The sequence below is a fragment of the Dama dama genome, chromosome 24 (assembly GCF_033118175.1).
Source record: "Dama dama isolate Ldn47 chromosome 24, ASM3311817v1, whole genome shotgun sequence".
Lineage (NCBI taxonomy): Eukaryota > Metazoa > Chordata > Mammalia > Artiodactyla > Cervidae > Dama > Dama dama.
Genome location: NC_083704.1, coordinates 41290459 through 41311765, shown reverse-complemented (window position 1 = coordinate 41311765; position 21307 = coordinate 41290459). Strand labels below are relative to the sequence as shown.

The 21307-nt window shown below is 40.7% G+C and overlaps 1 long non-coding RNA gene across 1 annotated transcript in view; it reads left to right on the top strand.

Moving 5' to 3' along the window:
* LOC133045783 (uncharacterized) overlaps window positions 1-21307 on the top strand; it is a 297594-nt gene that overhangs the window by 42174 nt on the left and 234113 nt on the right. The window lies entirely within an intron of this gene.

The following is a 21307-nucleotide window of genomic DNA, read 5'->3' as shown; positions in this document are numbered from 1 at the left end:
TTGAAATTATATTAAATGGCAGAAGGCTGTTTTGGAATGCTTGTTTCTAGACATCATACTTGTATTTCCTAAATAGTGTTCTCTTTGGGGTAAAATTTTGCTCTTTTATCCCTGGTGGTTCAGATGGTAAAGAACCCACCTACAATGTGGGAGACCTGGGTTGGGGAGATCTCCTGGAGGAGGGCATGGCAACCCACTCCAGTATTCTTGTCTGGAGAATCCCCATGGACAGAGGAGCCTGGCGGGCTACAGTCCATGGGGTCATGAAGAGTCAGACATGACTGAGCAACTAAACAGAGCAATCCAAACCAGAGATAATAACGTAGATAAATATTTTTAGGGTATTTTCTAAAAAAGATGAAAGCTTTTTGAAGAATGACAAATGTAATTTTGAATATCTTTGATGGCATGATGCTTAGGATGTTTTACTTTATTGACACATTCTGTCTTATTGGAGAAGGCATAGTATTACAGTTAGCTTTCAACAATGTGTTTCCTATGTGGAAGGAAGATTTTTGAAGACAGAATGATACAGCCTTAAGTATACATCAAGAAGACTCAAAAGAATGTATGCTGATCTTTACTGTCACTAGGGTTAATAAAATCATGTACCAAAAATTATTAGAATGATGCCTGTCACATTATAACTGCTCAGTAACTTAATGACTATTGTGATTATGATTAAACTGTAGACTCAGGGAGTCAACTTCTTATTTTACATCTCCTCTTGGCTATCTCCCAGCCACTCGAAATTGACATATTCAAAGATGAGCTATTTATTTCTTCACCACTGCAATCTGGCTCTTCCCAGTTGCAATTCGGCTCTTCTCACAATCCTTCCCATCTTAGTAAACAACACCCCACATGTGTTCAAGCCAGAAATCTTGTCAGTCACACCTGATACCTCCTTCTCCCTCAATAATCGTCCATCACTAAGTCCCATTCATTAACTACTTTAAAAGTTTTTAATTGATCACTTGTCTCTATCAGTATTGCTAAATTTCTACTCTAGGGTTTTCAGTTTCTGCATTATTGACATTTGAGGCCAGAAGATTCTTGGCTATGGAGGGCTGTTCTGTGCACTGTAGAATTCTACAGTACCCCTGTTCTCTACCAGAGGGACTCCCCATTTGTGACAACCAAAAATGTCTCCAGACATTATTACCAAAGTTCTCCAGGGAGCAAAATATTTCCAGTGGAGAACTACTGAAATTACTCTAATTTCCTACTTCAGCTCGCACAAAGGCTCCTTACTGGTTCTATCCCTAGTAAGGATAAGACTCTCCTTCACTCCCTGTAAAGCCTTTCTCCACAGAGAAGTCTTCACACCATAAGAATTACATCAGTTCACAAAACATCCTAAACCCCTGACCTACTTTTCTTCACACTAAGAACAGATACCCCAACCATGTCCATTTTCACTGGGTCCTGGCCCTCTCCAGCCTAATCTTGTACATATCCCTAACACTCCAGCCAGCTACAGTGAAATTCTTCCTCAATATTCTAAGCACCTGTGCACCTCAGCACCTTCCCCTCAGCTACTCTCCATCAGGAGTGCTCTGAAGCTCGACTTGACACTGATCCATGTAGGAGCCCCCTCTTACTTTCTGTCACAGGACACTAGCTGTTTCCGTCTTTTGTTGTCTGCTCACGCTAAATGACACACTTCTCGCAGGCAGGAGACGGTCTTTTCTACTCCTTACTCAGTACCAGCGCCATCACAGCGTCTTGCACATAATAGGAAACTGATGCATATTGATGGAATGAATGAATGATTAATAAATGAAAAATAAAAGCAGTTTTGATTGGGAATTGCTTTCCCCATTCTTAGCACTAGGGGGTGCTAAATAAATAAATATATAATTTTAACAGTATTTCAGAAATTTGGATGCATCTTTCCAATGATGCCATTTGAACTGGGTATCCTGACAAACTACTCTTCACAATATTACCAAGTCCAAAAGTTGTGTTAATTAATGAGATATCCCTACAAAGTGTTTAGCACAATAGCACTAAGCATTTAGAAGCACTCAGTAAGTGCTATTATTTGAACCTATTAACCTATTTAAAAATTAAGTTCTTATCAGCCTTCTCATAAAAGGGTTAGGGGAAGTAGTTCAAACTGAAGAACCATTACTCACCTGTATTCTCCTTAAAAGACTCTATTTAAAGAAAAAAAAAGACTCTATTTAAAAAAAAAAAAAGACTATTTCGATGTCCCAGGGTTTTCACTATTTGCACTGAAACATATAACTTCCAACTCATAACAAAATGTGATCAAGTTTAAAATACAAAATGACTAAGATTTGAAGAATATAGTGTTCAATAAAAATATTAGGTTAACTTCATTTTAAGTCAATCACTGGTGTTCTGATTCCTAAATTTAAATGTCATAGGATAAGACCCTTACCTGAAAATTCAATCTTGACTCCATTTAAAATTTACTAGGGTTTTTGAAAGTCCTATTGCTGAGGGAAGATTTTATGACCCATTTCACTAAATTGGAATAGCGATTAAGGTTAAGTGTATCCCTATGCCAAGACAGCAGCCAAGTTTCAGAAGTGTCAAATGCTAACACGTTGCTTTGATACATTTCAGCAAATGTATTTTGAGTTACATAGCATTCACAATCTTCATTTCATCCAGTATGCTGAAATTCTACCATCTAAAGGAATTAAAACCTCTTAGGTAGAGAGAGTATGAGGAGAAATATCTGGTGTCCCGCAGATATCTTTTTGTCATGCACAGAGTAGTAATGAATATTTTTCATACTGCAAAGAAGATGTAATTACAAAGTGAAGTTGTGATTTCACTGTTTTCTTCTCTCCCTTTAGATTTTCAAATTGTCCTGATTTCTTCATTTCTCTATGACACTTGTAATTTTGTGCCATTTAAATCACCACAATGAAATGGAGTGGTTACTCTTAAGTCCCAGGAAAGCATGTTACCTCCTTCTCAAGCCTTCACCCAAAGAATCATTGTAAGTGGAAGAAAAATATCCTAAAGGAAACTTCACTGAGGATTAGAAAGGACCCAAACAATAAAAATATTTCTTGCAGACAGTTCTATTATGGAACCAACGAAAGTAACTCAGGGATTAGTTCGGGGTTTTGTTCTTCCTTCAAGTCAGACTAGGTAGCTCAATTGTGTGAAAGTGTGCTAGTCTGGCCAAGATAGTATCCAAGCTGGGTCCCTATCTGGGCCTGAAAACAAACAACCATCTTACCAGCTGAAGTTCTTGTTCACAAAGCAACCTGGCTTAGGGATTCTAGAGGAATCATTCCAAGTTTGTAGAATTAGAAATGATATTTAAAGAGTTTCTGCCTCTAGTGACAGAGTTCCATCAGTCTTCAAGTTTGTATGTATATATAAAATTGGCCTTTAAAAGAAAGGCTAACAGGGTTGGGTGGGAGAGAGAATCACTGAGACTGTCAACATCATGCTTATCATCATCTTAATCTTATTTGTCTTCTGCTTCATCCTCCTCCTCATCAACGCCATCACTGCTTCATATTCTTATTATGAGCAAGGCACTGGGCTAAATGCTTTATTATGTCATTTAATCTTCCCAACCATTTCTTGAGGTAGCCTTGGCTATCTCCATCTTATAGTTAACAGAAACCATGGGTCTAAAAGACTGCCCCAACACATGAAAGAACACCCAGTTGGTGAATTTGAGAGCTGTGATTCAAATCCAAGTCTCTGATTCCCAGATTCAGTATCTCAGTCGTGCTCATCATGCTCAGCCACTCAGTCAACTCTTTGAGACCCCCCGGATTGTAGCCCACCAGGTTTCTCTATCCATAGAGTTCTCCAGACAAGAACACTGGAGTAGGCTGCCCTTCTCCAGGGGATCTTCCTGGCCCAGAGATCAAACCCACGAATCCAGCATCTTCTGCGCTGAAAGTGAAAGTAAAGTCCCTCAGTCATGTCCCACTCTTTGGGACCCCATGGACTGTAGCCTACCAGGTTCCCCTGTCCATGGGATTTTCCAGGCAAGAGTACTGGAATGGATTGCCATTTCCTTCTCCAGGGGCTCTTCCCAACCCAGGGATTGAACCCGGGTCTCCCGCATTGTAGACAGACGCTTTACCATCTGAGCCACCAGGGAAGTCTGTGCACTGAAGGCATATTCTTTACTGCTGAGCCACTGAGAAAGCCCTCATGATGTCAGTTTCTACATGTATATGCCAACCTCAGAGTGACCAGGCTACCAGCTTCTGTTCAACGTTAAGTCCAAAGGTTGGGTTATTTTTTTCTAACAAAAACTTTATTATGGGAAGGTTTAAAACTCTTTTGAGGAAAAGTTTACAGTGACCCAATTTCTTGTGACCTAGATTCTCCCAGTTAGCTTACAACTGATACTTAGCCTTCAAAAAATAACATTATGAAAAAAAAAATAACATTATGAAACATACTTCTGTCCAACTCCCCTAAAAGCTCAGTATATGCCCACCTAAAAATAAAACGAAAACTGCTTCTTAGACATCTGACACCCAGCAACACCATGGAGATAAATCCTGGCTTTCTATATGGAATATCAAAAAGACACTGGGAAGAGATATGCTTAGGAATAACAGTAGCTAACATTATTGAGCATTTCTCCATTCCCTTAAGAGAATGTCAGTAAATTATTTAAATATCTTATACTCACCCATGTTATAATTTTCGAGAGTTTACCTATTGTTTTTTCTTTTACTTTTATGTGTAACATCTTATGGGTATTTTATCCTTCCAGCCACTATAGTCCTTGGTAAATAGTAACTACCTACTCAACTACTTACTAGATGATATTAATTTATTACTATAGCAATACACTTACTATCTTTAGCTTATGAACTCTACAGACAATGTCTGTGCCTTAATTGTTATTGTATTCATAGTATCCAGCATATAGTATCCAGGAATATAGTAAGGACTCATTATTAATAGGTGATTAACAATGAATTAGGACTAAAGTTTCACTCTATAACCATCCCACTGTGCTGGACACCTAACATGTACTAAAATATATTCAAGAAATTTCACAATGACCTTTGGCTGAGTGAAGATTTGACAACCTACTGCTTCTAAGCCTCTGGTAATGGAACTGCACTGGTCCATCCACCCAGTTCTACTCTGTAACTTGAAATGGGACTGCTCATGGAATGGGGCCAACTGTAGCAAAAACATCTTAGAGTTTGAATAAAGGGAACTAAGCCCTACACGGATCAAGATGGTGACCTTCACTTCTCCAGTTATTGCTACAGTGTTCAGAAAAAGCAGTCGCACAAGAAGAGAAGGATAAGTTTAGGAGCAACTGAATACCATCTGGTCAGATATTCTATATTAAAATGCTGGATCCATCCCAAGTCAGCTTCCTAGCACCTCATCAAATTAAGTTGTATTTCCTAAAGTGAGGCCTGAGTTGTCAGGTGGTATGTAGGGAGGGCAAGTTTGTGAGGAAAGGTGTTTTTTATTGCTAAGAAGCTAGTCTAGAAAATTCATGGACTGGCTGGAAAAAAAAAACACACACTATTTTATATGAGTCCTGAAGGAAGAAATTGCAGTGTAGAATTGACTCTGAATAGCAAAGTTGATAGTAAAAGGAGATGGAAAAATGAGCCTGTTACATTTAGGAATGTCATTTCACAGTCTGATACAGTGAAAAGACCCAGAACTTGCCATTAGAGGACACGGACGTGAGTATAATCTTTGCTATTCCTTGTGTTGACCTTGAGCAAGTAATAACCTCTTTGAGGCTTAGCTTCTCCTTCTGGACATGAGGGGTAAATATCTTGGCCTAGTACTCAGGGATCACCAGAGCCACTGACCATGTCTCATGTCCATGAAGAGGCTCAAGTGTAGCTATTTGATATCATCACTGAACCAGGCATCATTTAATGTTCCTTACATGGCAAGATGGAAAGAATTTAATTATATTGCTTTAAATGTATGGTTTTATTAATAGATCACAATACTTATGGTGTGTTACAGATTAATATGTGGTTTTTTTGGGAATTCTGTTTTATCTTGCTTTAGTACAAGTACACGACATTTTCCTTCTACTTCAATAGCATTAATCTGGTTAAAGTAAATCTTTAGGAAAGTATCACAGGTTTTTGGACTGGGGCATTCTTTTGCTACAGTAGAAAGGCTGGGCTGAGGTACTCCTTTTGAAGCTGCTCCAGTCCAAAAAATTGTGTTGAAGTTTATATTTAAAGTCATCAAAGTATGGAGGTTCCTCAAAAAACTAAAAATAGAATTGCTGCGTGGTCCAGCAATCCACTCCTGAGCATCTATTTGGACAAAACTATAATTAAAAAAGATGCCTGAACTTCTATGTTCATAGCAGCACTATTCACAGAAGCCAAGATATGGAATCAACCTAAATGTCCACTGACAGAATGGATAAAGAAGAGGTGACATACACATACAATAGAATATTACTCAGCCACGAAGAAGAATGAAATAATGCCATTTATAGCAACACAGATGGACCTAGAGATTGCCATACTGAGTGAAGTCAGACAGAAAAAGACAAACACCATATATGACTTATTACTTACATGGGAACCTAAAATAGAACACAAATGAACTTAGCTATGAAACAGAAGCAGGCTCACAGACAGACAGAACAGACATGGTTGCCAAGGGTTGGGGGAGTGGGGGAGGGACTGACTGGGAGTTTGGGATCATCAGAGGCAAACTACTATATGCAAAATGGATAACCATCAAAGTCCTATTGTATAGCACAAGAACTATATTCAACATCTGGTGATAAATCATAATGGCAAGGAACATGAGAAAGAATGTATTTACTGAAATATTTACTGTACAGTAGAAATTAATAGAACCTGGTAAATAAACTATACTTCATTAAAATATATTAAAAATGATTGAGATGGTAAATTTTATATGTATTTCACCATAAATAAATTTTTTAAATTTTAGAAGAGAGATAATTATTATTTCTCATTTAAATCAATTAATTCCCCAATGTAAACCAGTTAATGGAAATAATTTAAAACTGTGGTACCAATTCAGAATTTTAGATGAAAAAAAATGCACCAAGATTTCTTTCCCTTCCTCTCTCCCTCCTTCTCTTCTACAAATATTTATAGAGCTTCTCCTCATTTACTGACACTCCTTGAAGATTAGGAGTCTGGGAGAAACAAAATTCTGGCGCTCATGGATCTTACCTTCTACTGAGGGGTGGGGACAACAAACAGGAAAACAAATAATGTCAGACAGAGATAAATGCCAAGAAGAAAAAAAAAATCAGGAAACAAACATTTATTGAGCTTCTACGTATTTGCTGACATTCTTTGAAGACTTGGAAAATAGGATGAAAAAGTTCTGGTGCTCATGGATCTTAAACATTATGGTGAGGGCAGGAACAACAAACAGGAAGCAAGTAATGTCAGGTAAAGATAAACGCTATACAGAAAAACAGTCAGGAAAGACCATGAAGAGAACACAGTGGGCATGTGCTGCTTAGAGACCAGTGGAAGCCTTGGTATAGCAGGGTTGTTTGACTAGAGACTTGAGAGAAGGAGCCTGCAAATGCCTGAAGGAAGAGCTATTTTCAGGCAGAGAAAATAGGAAGTGCAAAAGCCCTGAGGCAGGAATAGGCTTGATTTGTACAGGAGACATGTAGGCTGCCCTGGGGCAGAGAATGAATGAGGGAGGGAGAAAATGGTGAGAGGTAAAGTTGGAGGGACAGCCAGGGGCCAGAATTTGTTATGCTCTTGTGAGCCATTTCACAATGAAGTAACTGAGGCTTCCCTGGTGGCTCAGTAGTAAAGAATCCACCTGCCAATTAAAGAGATACGCATTTGATCCCTGGGTCAAGAAGATCCCCTGGAGAAGGAAATGGCAACCCACTCCAGTATTCTTGCCTGAGAAATCTCATAGATGAAGGAGTTGGACATGACTTAGCAACCAAACAACAACAACAACAACAACAACAAACTGAGGCGTAAGGAAAATAAGTCACTAGGCCCAATCTAAAGATATTGAGATTTCACTCTGGAAGATGCATAAGATAGTTAAGAGTTTCTAGTTTTTGTCCACTGGGAACTTCTCTTGACTGTGCAGAGCCAAGTTAGAAAAGTGACAATCCTTTTTTGGCTCTTCCTGCTGAAAATGGAAGTTCATGATGTAATAAATACTATGTGTGAATGATACTTGATTACCTCTCCCTAAATTTGTGACTATATATGTATGCCTTGAAGGAAATGAAGAAACAGGTAGCACACTGAGCAGAAAGAACACTCTTTTCTAATTTGGAGAACATGCATTATAGAGTCATTTTGGAATTGTTTTTAAGCTAAATCCAAGTACAGTTTGAAAAAGGTTGTAATAATGTGCACAATGAAGCAAGCTTAAATTCTCTATCTGAACATATTTAAAGGCTATGCATATTAGATACATGAAATTATAATACTTTCCAGCCAGAGTCATTTAATTTTGCACAGCAGACCCACAGTTAGCAGCCTTCTGGTTTTCAAGTATGTTATTTGTGTTTTTCTGTTAGTTAGTCGTTCTTTTGATTTTTGAAGTCAATATTTTTCAAAGTATTACACAGCACTGATTTCTACCTGTGGGCATTGAAGTCTTTTTTTCCCTGAGTTTTAAACATGCTTCATTTTTCTAACCACACAAATCAAATTTAATTCATAAATGGGCAGAGCTAAAATGCAATTAGTCTAAGTGGAAATTGTTCTGTGGTTCTTGAGTTACTTAGAGACTGTTTTCCATCTGTGAATGGGGATCATTCCATTTGGCCCATTTCTCAAGAATGGTGTTTGATGAACTGAGTTTTAGAAGTAAAGGGGTCTAGACATATGCTGGGCATAGCTTTACTAGATCTGCATTCAATAGAAGTCCCCAGTTCTACAAAGCTCTTTGTGACTGCCAGAAGTGCTGGGCCACTGTCTTCAAACACTGCAGTGAGACAGCTTTCTCTTCCTTTGATGTCACACTGCTGCTAGGGCAATGTTCGGAAAAAACCTCGATCCAGCCACTTCTATTCTGGAATTTCTTCTTTGATTTTCCAGCACTTAGAGGACAAAATCCAAGCTCTCCTTAGGATGTATGGCTGAAAGGGTTCTTTGCCATCTCTTGCCTCTCCCTACCTGCACATGCCAGGCATAAAGCAAGCCTTGCAGAGCTCAGTTCCTTGGCTGGAACAGCTCTCCCCCACCCCCACCCCTGGGATTATATTCTGAAAAGGACTGGACCAGCACATATGATCTCTTTCCTGTCTCCATGTTTCTGCCTCCAACAGCTATCATCAACTTAGTGATTCCAGACCATTTATGCTAGTGGACACAGTCAATTAGTCAGTCAGTTCAGTTGCTCAGTCATGTCTGACTCTTTGCTACCCCATGAACCGCAGCACACCAGGCCTCCCTGTCCATCACCAACTCCCAGAGTCCACCCAAACCCATGTCCATCGAGTCAGTGATGCCATCCAACTATCTCATCCTCTGTCGTCCCCTTCTCCTCCTGCCCTCAATCTTTCCCAGAATCAGGGTCTTTTCCAATGAGTCAACTCTTGGCATGAGGTGGCCAAAGTATTGGAGTTTCAGCTTCAGCATCAGTCCCTCCAATGAACATGCAGGACTGATCTCCTTTAGGATGGACTGGTTGGATCTCCTTGCAGTCCAAGGGACTCTCAAGAGTCTTCAATCAGTATTTTAAAAAAGGCCTGTTTTGGTAGCAATGATATTTTTTTAAGTGGATGTTTTTAAAATATCACTGTTACACATGTGGGATGTATTATGCCTCGTAACTTCTCAGGTCCAGCAGACCTCTCAGCTTGTGTTTTCTCAGATCACTGCCAGTGTCCACTGAGATGCTGGTGCACACCAAGCATTGCTCACCAGTATGCAAGCAATTTAGCAACTTTTTCAAGATGAAGTGTTTCCTTTGGGTAACTTTGTAAGTGTGCTGCAGGCATACAATTCATGGATGACTGGAGTTCCTTAAAATTTTTCCTTAAGAAATAGAACACTATTCAATGAATCAATGTGTATTTATCACACATGTCAAGCCTTGGGTTGGATAATCACTTACATGTAATTCTGCATGTTAGTGTTCCCAGATTCTTTACTTGCTGGCCAGTCCCCCTATAGCTTATGTCTCCTGTGGCATTTGTATTCATTCTGCATCTACAGGACAGTTTAAAGGGACTAGTAATAGGACATAGGGAAAGTCTTTGTGAACTAAAAACCCCTGTACACGTGGGATGGCTTTTAACTGCTCTTTCATCACTGGGGTACTCTGCCCTTCTGCCTGTTCAACTGCTTTCTAGTTGTGATAGACTGAGACTTCTTATCAATCTACTGACTCTCAGTACCTCCCACCTTCTTTAAAATTTTTTGTCAGCAGAACTGAAAGTCACTTAGTCGTGTCTGACTCTTTGCAACCTCATGGACTCTACAGTCCATAAAATTCTCCAGGCCAGGATACTGGAGTGGGTAGCCGTACCTTTATCCAGGGGATCTTCCCAACCTAGGGATCGAACCCAGGTCACCCTCATTGCTGGCAGATTCTTTACCAGCTGAGCCATCAGGGAAGCCCCTGGCAACAGAAAGGAAATCATAAATGAAGTCTTCTCTCTACACATCCTGTCTCCTTGTTCCATGCCCTGCTAGTGGGAGCGTACAAAAAGTGTGGGCTTCAGCACAGATCAAATTGTTTTTCACAGGATTGGATTCAAATCCCCAGATGTCACACACCACTGGGTGGTCATGAACATGTTACTTAACCTCAGTGAGCTTTGGTCATCCCATCTGTAAAGTAGGAATAATAAGAGTACCCTTCCACCTCATATCAAATGACATAATACAGGGAAATTGATGAGCATCAAATAAAGAGCAGGTACTTAAATGAAGGTCATGCACATGGCACAAGCAAGCAGTGAATATCATCTGCTACCATACTATCATTATTATTTATCACTGACATTAACATGAGGTCGTGGGTAATTTCAGATGTGGCCAGCTCAAAATGCACCCCCTTGTCTCTTACTCAAAAAAAAAAAACCAGATTTAAGACACAAACAAATGAAAGCATGTTTGGTCTGGTTAACTTTGTTTGCAGACCAACTTATTATTTTTAATAGAAGCTCTGAGTTCAGTTCTGTCACTCAATCATGTCTGACTCTTTGCGACCCCATGGACTGCAGCACACCAGGCTTCCTGGTCCATCACCAGCTCCTGGAGTTTACTCAAACTCATGTCCATCGAGTTGGTGATGCCATCCAACCATCTCATCCTCTGTTGTCCCCTTCTCCCACCTTCAATCTTTCCCAGCATCAGGGTCTTTTCCAATGAGTCAGTTCTTCACATTGGGTAGCCAAAATATTAGAGTTTCAGCTTCAGCATCAGTCTTTCCAATTCAGGACTGATTTCCTATAGGATTGACTGGTTGGATTTTCTTGCAGTCCCAGGGACTCTCAAGAGTCTTCTCCAACACCACAGTTCAAAAGCATCAATTCCTCGGCGCTCAGCTTTCTTTATAGTCCAATTCTCACATCCGTACATGACTACTGGGAAAACCATAGCTTTGACTAGACAGACTTTTGTTGGTAAAGTAATGTCTCTGCTTTTTAATATGCTGTCTAAGTTGGTCACAGCTTTTCTTCCAAGGAGCAAGCATCTTTTAATTTCATGGCTGCAGTCACCATCTGCAGTGATTTTTGAGCCCCCCAAAATAAAGTATCTCACTGTTTCCATTATTTCCCCATCTATTTGCCATGACATGATGGGACCGTATGCCATGATCTTAGTTTTCTGAATGTTGAGTTTTAAGCCAACTTTTTCACTCTTCCTCTTTCACTTTCATCAAGAGGCTCTTTAGTTCTTCTTCACTTTCTGCCATAAGGGTGGTGTCATCTGCATATCTGAGGTTATTAATATTTCTCCCAGCACTCTTGATTCCAGCTTGTGCTTCCTCCAGCCTGGCATTTCGCATGAGGTACTCTGCATATAAGTTAAATAAGCAGGGTGACAATATACAGCCTTGACATACACCTTTTGATATTTGGAACCAGTCTGTTGTTCCATGTCCAATTTCAACTGTTGCTTCTTGACCTGCATACAGATTTCTCAGGAGGCAGATCAGGTGGTCTGACCTCTTAAGACCTCTGGTCTTAAATTCTCTTTAAGAATTGTCCATAGTTTGCTGTGATCCACACAGTCAAAGGCTTTGGCATAATCAATAAAGCAGAAATAGATGTTTTCCTGGACTTCTCGTGCTTTTTCAATGACCCAACAGATGTTGGCAATCTGATCTCTGGTTTCTCTGCCTTTTCTAAATTCAGCTTGAAAAACTGGAAGTTCACAGTTCACATACTGCTGAAGCCTGGCTTGGAGAATTTTGAGCATTACTTTGCTAGCATGTGAGATGAGTGCAATTGTGCAGTAGTTTGAACATTCTTTGGCATTGCCTTTCTTTGGGATTGGAATGAAAACTGACCTTTTCCAGTCCTGTGGCCACTGCTGAGTTTTCCAAATTTGCTGGCATATTGAGTGCAGCACTTTCACAGCATCATCTTTTAGGATTTGAAATAGCTCAACTGGAATTCCATCACCTCCACTAGCTTTGTTCGTAGTGATGCTTCCTAAGGCCCACTGGACTTCAAATTCCAGAATGTCTGGCTTTAGGTGAGTGATCACACCCTCGTCGTTATCTGGGTCATGAAGACCTTTTTTGTATAGTTCTTCTGTGTATTCTTGCCACCTCTTCTTAATATCTTCTGCTTCTGTTAGGTCTATACAGTTTCTGTTCTTTACTGCGCCCATCTTTGCATGAAATGTTCCCTGCGTATCTCTAATTTTGTTGAAGAGATTTCTAGTCTTTTCCAATCTATTGTTTTCCTCTACTTTTTGCACTGATCACTGAGGAAGGCTTTCTTATCTCTCCTTGCTATTCCTTGGTACTCTGCATTCAAATGGATAAATCTTTTGTTTTCTCCTTTGTCTTTCGCTTCTCTTCTTTTCTCAGCTGTTTGTAAGGCCTCTTCAGACAACCATTTTACCTTTTTGCATTTCTTTTTCTTGGGGATGCTCTTGATCACTACCTCCTGTACAATGTCACAAACCTTAATATACCCTAACAGAAGCCCTAATATACATTAATACCTTAACTAAAATTTGGAACAACTGTCTTTTGTCAAGCTTCGTGCAGCTGATTGGGACCCATCATGGTGCTATGAGACCAAGTTCACAGAGTTATACTGGTCTCATACATTGTGCCCTCCTGTAATCACCCTAATTATTACCAAGGGCCTTGCATCCTTCTGAGTTGCCACCAAGTATGTTGCTTAATGATTGATAGCCCATGTTCCCAGGCGTTTAAAAAAGAAAAAATACAACACTGATCTTCAATAATACTAACTTTAAAATAATTATGATACAAATGAAAGAAATTATCCTCTACTGGAGGCTTCTCTATGCCATACTTTGTGCTGGACTTGTGTGAATCATCTCATTTAATCCTAGAGAGTTCATGAAGATGGATCCTCATACTGTATTACAGTCAAGGACACTTAATCAGGAAAAGATGAAGTAGACTTTCCATGGTCATACTTTGAGGATACTGCAAAGCTAGTACGTGAACCCAAATTGTGTAATTCCAGAGTCTATGCTCAACCAGTTGCCTACATGTGATTTCCCACTCTTTTTATTTTTCATATTTTCTTTTTCTTCCAAGTTGAAGAACCTCAAGAGATGCTCTAATGATAAGAATTCATATTCTTTGAGTTCCTTGTGCTGGGAATTTTATTGTTGTTGTTTTTATACTTTTCTCCTTTTATATTTCTATATGTCTTGGGGGGGGGGGGGGGAGAAGGAAGATCACAGTAAAATCAACAGATAAGGATACAGAGGCTCTGAGAGGCAGGATAACCTGAAGTCAGACATCTCCACGGAGGACTCTGGTTCCCTATCCAAGCACATTCTATTTTCCAGCAGTTATCCCCAAGCATCTAATAATTACAAGACTTTGAATTATGTGTGTGTGTTGTGCAAAGATGCATACAAAGTATTAAGTTTTGTGATTAGAAAGTACATGGCCAGAAACTATCTGAATTATGTTGACTCAATAAACAATTGAATGAAAAATATTTTCCTCTGACAGAAAAAAAATGATAGATTTTTTAGCCAGAGTCAAGTCTTCTGCATCATGGTACCCTTTTAAGCTTTTCCAAGTGCTACATGGATCCGCTGATGGTTTTCTGGTAGGAAATGTTCCCGACGGTAACATCCTATTGCATGACAAGAGGACAGAAGTGATAAAAAGGGGCTTTCCCAAATGTGACTCCAAGGTGTCGCTGAGATGTTTTCAGGTTCTAAAATAGTCACTTCCATCCAATGTCCTACAGGGTAATTATAGCTGTGCCATTATTCCTGGCCTGGCCATGATCCAGAATTCTACTCTCATTACTTCACTGCCTCACCCCAGGTCTGCTGGAGCTCCTTCCTATGGACATGGGGACCCGAGGAGCTTTCTTGTCATGTTCTGGAGTCCAGGGCTCCCCCTAAACATCCCTGCATGATCCTAGGGCAGGTCATGAGGGAGAAATATTAAGGCCTTTCAAAGGGAACAGAAAGGACCAGAACAAATGGAATATGTTTTCTGGTATCGGAGGCACAAGTGTGCTCTTAATTTTTTCTCCAGGTTTGGGTGTGTATTTATAGACTGTTAGAAGGAGTGGAGGGTTTTGGGTAGACAGACTTCTCTCTTCAAGGAGAAAGGAAAAACATCCTCTCACACCCCTATTTCTTTTTTAAGGCCATCGCTGAAGTCATGCTAATCTTCCACTGTGAGGCGTGGTAATGTTTTTCTAATTGTCTGGAGTCAGGTCAGTCACACTTCCGTGACTACTTCTCTCCTTCCTGTTGGGGACAGGCTCCTGGAGTCAGGCACACAGCAGGCTCCAGCCCAGCGTGCCAGCTCAGAAGTTCGGAGCCTCGGTGTCCTCCAGACGGAGATATGTGACGCGGGGCTTAGACTTCTGAACTGGGACGTGACTGGAAGCCACAGTAAGCCCCTGCACTCTCCCTTGGGCTGTCCTCAGGTACCCTCTGCCTCTCTACGCTGTTTTTTGTGTTCTTTTTTTTCAACTGTCCTTCAATGGGAGCTTGGCTCATTAGAGGGGCCTTGACCAATCACCAGTGCCCTGTGCAGGGACTTGGCCAATCACCAGAGCCCAGGCAGAGAGGAGGTGGGGCTAGCTAAGGTAGGGGTCGCCACTGAGTAATGCTGGATGCTTTACAGTCTCTCAAGTCCTTGTGACCACGTACCATGACTACAAATGCTCCTTGTATTCCCATTTTACAGATAAGGAAACTAAGGTTCAGAGAGATAAACTTATTTACCGTTATACAGTGTCTTCCTGGTTTGTATTTTGATGTGAGGCAGAATCTGTAACAGAATTTGAGTGAAAGTAGCTTATTTGGTAGTAGCTGTTCAGGAAATACCAGCACAGCCATGGGAAATATAGACAGAGAAAAGATGGCTGCTCATAAAGGGTGTACTGTCAATGGGCCAGGAGGAGACCAGAGTGTTACCCACAGGGAAACTCTGGAAAACAGTGTAGGAACATATGCCTCAGAATTATCCCTTCCAGAAGGCAAGGAACTGCACTGTATTTTCACACCAACTTCTGTTAACTATTGAATAAGGGTGAGTGGGGTACAGATGGAGTGTTGGAGTGTTAATTTCCCTGTGTGGACAGAGTCCTTGCAAGGCTTTGGAGAAACCCACTCCCTAGCAGAAAGATCCAGATATTGGTAACTGGAAGACAGTCAGCCTGCACTGTCCTCCAAAATATGGAGTCCTCCTCCAAAAATATGAGCTGGGAACAAACAGTGGGAAACTCACAGTATGCCACTACATACTGTGAGTGGCAGAGCCATGGCTGACCTTCTCTATTACTTCTTCCTGCAGAACAAACCACCTATTACCATAAAATGGCAGTCATCCCACCTGTCCTAAGTTTATGGGTCTGCAGTTAGGGCTGAGTTCAGCTGGACTCTTCTCCTGGTCACACCTGCAATCACCTGTGTAGATGCACTCATTTAGTAGTTTAATTGGGAGCTGCTTTTTCTAGGGAGACCTCAGCCGGGACAGCTCCTCTCTCTCTCATGTGGTCTCATCCTGCAGCAGCCAGACCAAACTTCAGCAAACGTCTTCTGAAAAGGTCCTGATTGTAAGCATGTTTGGCTTTGCAAGGCATTCAGTCTCAGACATAGCTTCTTGACTCTGCTGTTTGTAATGTGAAGGCAGGCATAGACAGTATGTAGACAACTGTGTTCCAAGAAAACTTTATTTATAGAAACAGGTGGTGGTGTGAATTTGGTCCATGGGCCATATTCTACCAGTCCCTGAGGTGGACCAGGCTTCATCACATGGGGCTGTATACATTTCAAGAGTGTTAAGGCAGAAGCTACCAGGCCTCTTGAGACTTAGGTTCAGAAATTACACCATGTTCCTTTTGTTGCATTTTACCACTCAAAGCGAGACATGAGGTCAACCCAGATCCAAGGGTAGAGTGATAGACTTCATTTCTTGATGGAAGGCTCCGCAGTATCATACTGCAAAGGAATGTACATTCGAGGGTGAGGGAAATTTTGCTGTTCATCTTTTCCCACACTCTACCCTCCAACCTAAACCTGTTTGACTCCAGATCCTATATACTTCACTACCACACTCTACCTGCTATCTCACATAACTGGCTGAGGAATGAGGTCAGGAGGCTGGGCAGATCTTTGACAGTTTTAGAGCATTTTCAGTCTAAAATCTAAACAAGGCTTTTGCTGCTCCAAATAATGAACTTTGCATCTTTGGAACACTGGATTTCAACTTCAGGAGTGGAGTTTTAGAGACCTAGAGAGTTCTCTGGTCTACTCGGTTAGTCCTTGTATGATGGAATACCTGCTATAAAATACCTGGCAAATGACCACTGAACTTCTGTTTGAAGACCTCTTGAGAAACGAAGCTCCCTATTCCGGTCCTTTGTCCTTCAGTCATTTATAGGCCTCATCCATCCCTTCATTCATGGGAGCATTCAGCCAAGTATTTATTGAGTCCTGTGTACCAGTTCCTGAGTAACTGATGTACAGATAAACACAGTAGCCTCTTTCCTGGAGCTTAAGGTCAGTTCATCTTCAGCATGGTACTTGTTGTCAATTTTTTTCTTGGCCACATAACTCCTTCTTCATTCTTCATGGTCTCTGTTCTTTTAGGTCTAGAGTAGATTTTCAATCTTTGAGAATATTTAGAAATGCTTCCCCTTCTTTACTGAAATGAATTCCATTTCTTTCCTGAAGTGAATGTCACAGATACAGAGATATATGCACATCTTCAAATTAATCTACATGATGAATTAACTATCATTGCTAGAACTTAAAGAAGAAGTTGGATAAAAAAATCATGCATGTTTCAGTAGGTAAATATTCTAGGATTATACTAGATCGTGTATTGAAGTAATGGGTGCCAACATGAGATACAGAATCAAGTTTATAGTAGGGGATTGCCAGCATTTCTATAAAGGGTCAGATAGTGAATATTTAAGCTTTGCGAGCCATTCTCATTCTGCTTTTTTACTGCAAAAGCAGCCATAGATAATACGTAAATGAATGAGCATGGCTGTGCCCCATATAACTTTATGTACAAAAACAGGTGGCAGGTTGGATTTGGCCAGCTCCGCGGACTTTGCAGAATCCTAGCAGATACGATGGCTATGAATGAAGACTGATAAGGATATGTCAGGTAGACAATACAGATGTCATTAGCATTACTGTTAGCAAAAGAATTTTCCACAGTACTGATGAGTACCTTATGGCAAAGTTCTGAAGGAAACAAAATACAATCCTCCTTTAGTCTTCATAGTAGTTACTTTTATGGAAATTCACTGTATACTACCTGACCCTACAGCCCCACATATTTTTTTTTTTTTTGCATTTTTACCTAGCTTTAGGTAAGTGTACACAGTTTTCTCCTCTTCTAAATGCTTGCAGGATATTTTAAAGACCTTCGGGATGCAGAATTGTTTTTTGTTGTGAAAACTGAAGTAGGAAGTGAAAAAAGTTTTGCCTCTCTGGCCACTGCCCATTAAATGGCTCCCCTGCTCCTCAGCTTTGTGACCACCAACCATTACCCTCCCCCAACCAATAACTTAAATGCCCCCATTTATATAGCATCATCCACTATTGAGAACCACAGTTCTGGACATATCCCTTGGGTCATGTATTAAGCTGCTCTTGCTGCCATAACAGAATATAGTATGTGCCATGTGCTCGGTCGTGTCTGACTCTTTGTGACCCTATGGACTACAGCCAGCCAGGCTCCTCTGTCTGTGGAATTTTCCAGGCAAGAATACTGGAGTGGGTTGCCATTTCCTCCTCCCCATCTTCCTGACCTAGGGGATGAACCTATGTCTCCTGTGTTTCCTGCACTGCAGGTGGATTTTTTACCCACTGAGCCATTGGGGGAAGCTTAACAGAATACTATGGACTTAAACAGAAATGTATTTTCTCACAGAAAGATCAAGGTGTTGTTAGGTCTGGTTTCTCCTGTGGTCTTTTCTCCCTGGGTTGCAGACAACCACCCTCTCACTATGCCATAACATAGCTTTTTCTCAGCATGAGTGTGCTCTTGGTGTCTCTACTTCTTATGAGAACATCAGTACTATTAGATTAGTGTCCCACTCTTAAGGTGTTAGTCACTCAGTCGTGGCCAACTCTTTGTGACCCCTTAGACTGTAGCCTGCCAGATTCCTCTGTCCATAGGATTCTCCAGGCGAGAATCCTGGAGTGGGTAGCCATTCCCTTCTCCAGGGGATATTCATGACCCAGGGATCAAAACTGGGTCTCCCGCATTGCAGGCATTCAAATTTCTTTATCATCTGAGCCACTAGGCTTATGACCAGATTTAAGCTTAATTACCTTTTTATTTAATGGCCCTGTCTCCAAATACAGTCACACTGGGGGTGTTAGGGTTTCAATGTATACACTTTGGGGAGACAGTTCAGTTCATAGTACTTCTTCAGCTCTACCATCTACCTAAATCTTCTCATCCTATCCTTTCCTCAGGGTTCATGGAAAGTTTACTCCTCAACACAGTGTTCCTGGATGATGGTAAATGTCTCCTTACATTTGACAGAGTAATTTTATATAACTACTGCTTCTTGAAACAATCTCTTTCATTTTCTTCATCTAGTTTTTAAAAAGTATATAACATTTTAAATTTATAGAAAAATATATATGTAGCAAATACCTATGGATCCACACCCAAATTTAACAAATGCCATGTTATAGTCATACATGATTCAAATTACTTTTATGAAATAAAGTACTGCAGGTTCTGCTGGAGTGCTTCTGTAACCACTTTCCCAATTTCATTCCTTCTCCCACCCCAAAGTTGGTGTGTTCCTTCCATGTCTTTATACTTTCAGTATATATGGATATGGGGCTTCCCTGGTAGTTCAGTGGTAAAGAATCTGCCTGCCAATGCAGAAGATGCCACTTTGATCATCACAGTTTGGGATTCGCAGATGCAAAGTATAACACATACACACACATAGACACACACACACACACACACACACACATATATTTTTTACATGTATAAGTGAATCACTTTTCTGTATACCAGAAACCAACACAGTATGTAAATCAACTATGTGTGCATGCTGAGTTGTTTCAGTCGTATCTGACTTTTTCTTACCCTATGGACTAGGGTAGCCCACCAGGCTCTTCTATCCATGGGATTCTCCAGGCAAGAATATTGGAGTGGCTTGACATGCCCTCCTCCAGGGGAGCTCCTGACCCAGGGATTGAACCCGTGTGTTTCATGTCTCCTGCATTGGCAGGTGGGTTCTTTACCACTAGTGTCATCAACTGTATTTCAATAAAAAAAAGAATAATGTGGATATATATACATAGATCTAGTTTACATCTTTTTAATTGCCATGTATCATTGCAAGAATATGCTGTTTATTATTTTTTTGATAGGCATTGCATTATGCTTTGTGATTTTTCACATTACAAATGTCTGTGTATGTCATCTTGTGCATGTGTGAGTTTCTCTAGAGAACTCTGGTAAAGTGAATTGGTGGTTTGTTGTTTCGTAACTAAGTCCTGTCCAACTTTTTTGTGACCCCATGGACTGTAGCCCACCAGGCTCCTCTGTCCATGGGATTTCCCAGGTAAGAATAGTGAGTGGGTTGCCATTTTCTTCTCCAGGGATCTTCCTGACCCAGGGATTGAGCCTGAGTCTCCTGCATTACAAGCAGATTCCTTATCACTGAGCTACCAGGGAAGCCCTGAATTGGGTGGCAGAGGAGGTTATTGTTTCTAACATAGCAACAAGCCTGGGGGGAGGTATTCCTGGGCTTCCTGGTTGACTGATGCCAAAGCTATTCAGGTTTGTTTCACCTCTCTGCTCTGTCATTCTTAGAGTGCACTTTTACCCACAGGTTTGCTGTTTTATAACCACAACATAGTTACAGCAATTCCAGGGATTGTGTCATGCTCCAATCAGGAAGAATATACAGTAGTCTACTCATATTACCCTTGTAAACAAGTCTTCAAAGAAGCCCTACTCAGTGATTTACATTTATACTCCATTGGCTAGAACAGGGTCATGTGGTTCATCTGTCAGCAAATTACAGGGAAGTTTCTGGACAGCATAGGGCTGTGGAGGGGACTGACCAGTGGTACTGATATTTGCCACACTGCCTAGGGAATCATGGCTGGGCCCTACAATGTGTACAATATACGCATCTTCAACACCCCCAGGTGCTGCCAGATGTGGCTGCTCCTAGGTGTGGCCAGATGCCCCAATGTATAAATGTTCCAAAGTACTTGAACCAATTATTGTCAATAGACTGTAAAAGGTACTGCTTCCTTATGTTAAAAGAAAAATCAGAGAATTATTATAAAATTACTGTGTGCATGACTGTGGATCAGGTCATTTATAAAAACAGACAGACAGACACACAAACCCGCAAAATCAATACTCTTAGAACCTTCAGCAAAGTGCTTAGAGCTTATGAGTGCACTGTCAGACACAGCTTTTGGAGTCCCTGCCCTGCCACCTACTAATGGGTGATTTTATATGGTTTTTCTGGGCCTCAGTTTCCTCATCTGTAAAATGGGGATGAAAGAATATCTACCTCATAAAGATGCTTTAAATGACTAAAAGAGAAAATGATTCTGAATGACTAGCATAGCACCTTTATGGAAGGAGGCTGCAATCAATGTTTCCTACTGACAGTAACATCATTACCTAGAGATTCTATGCCATATGT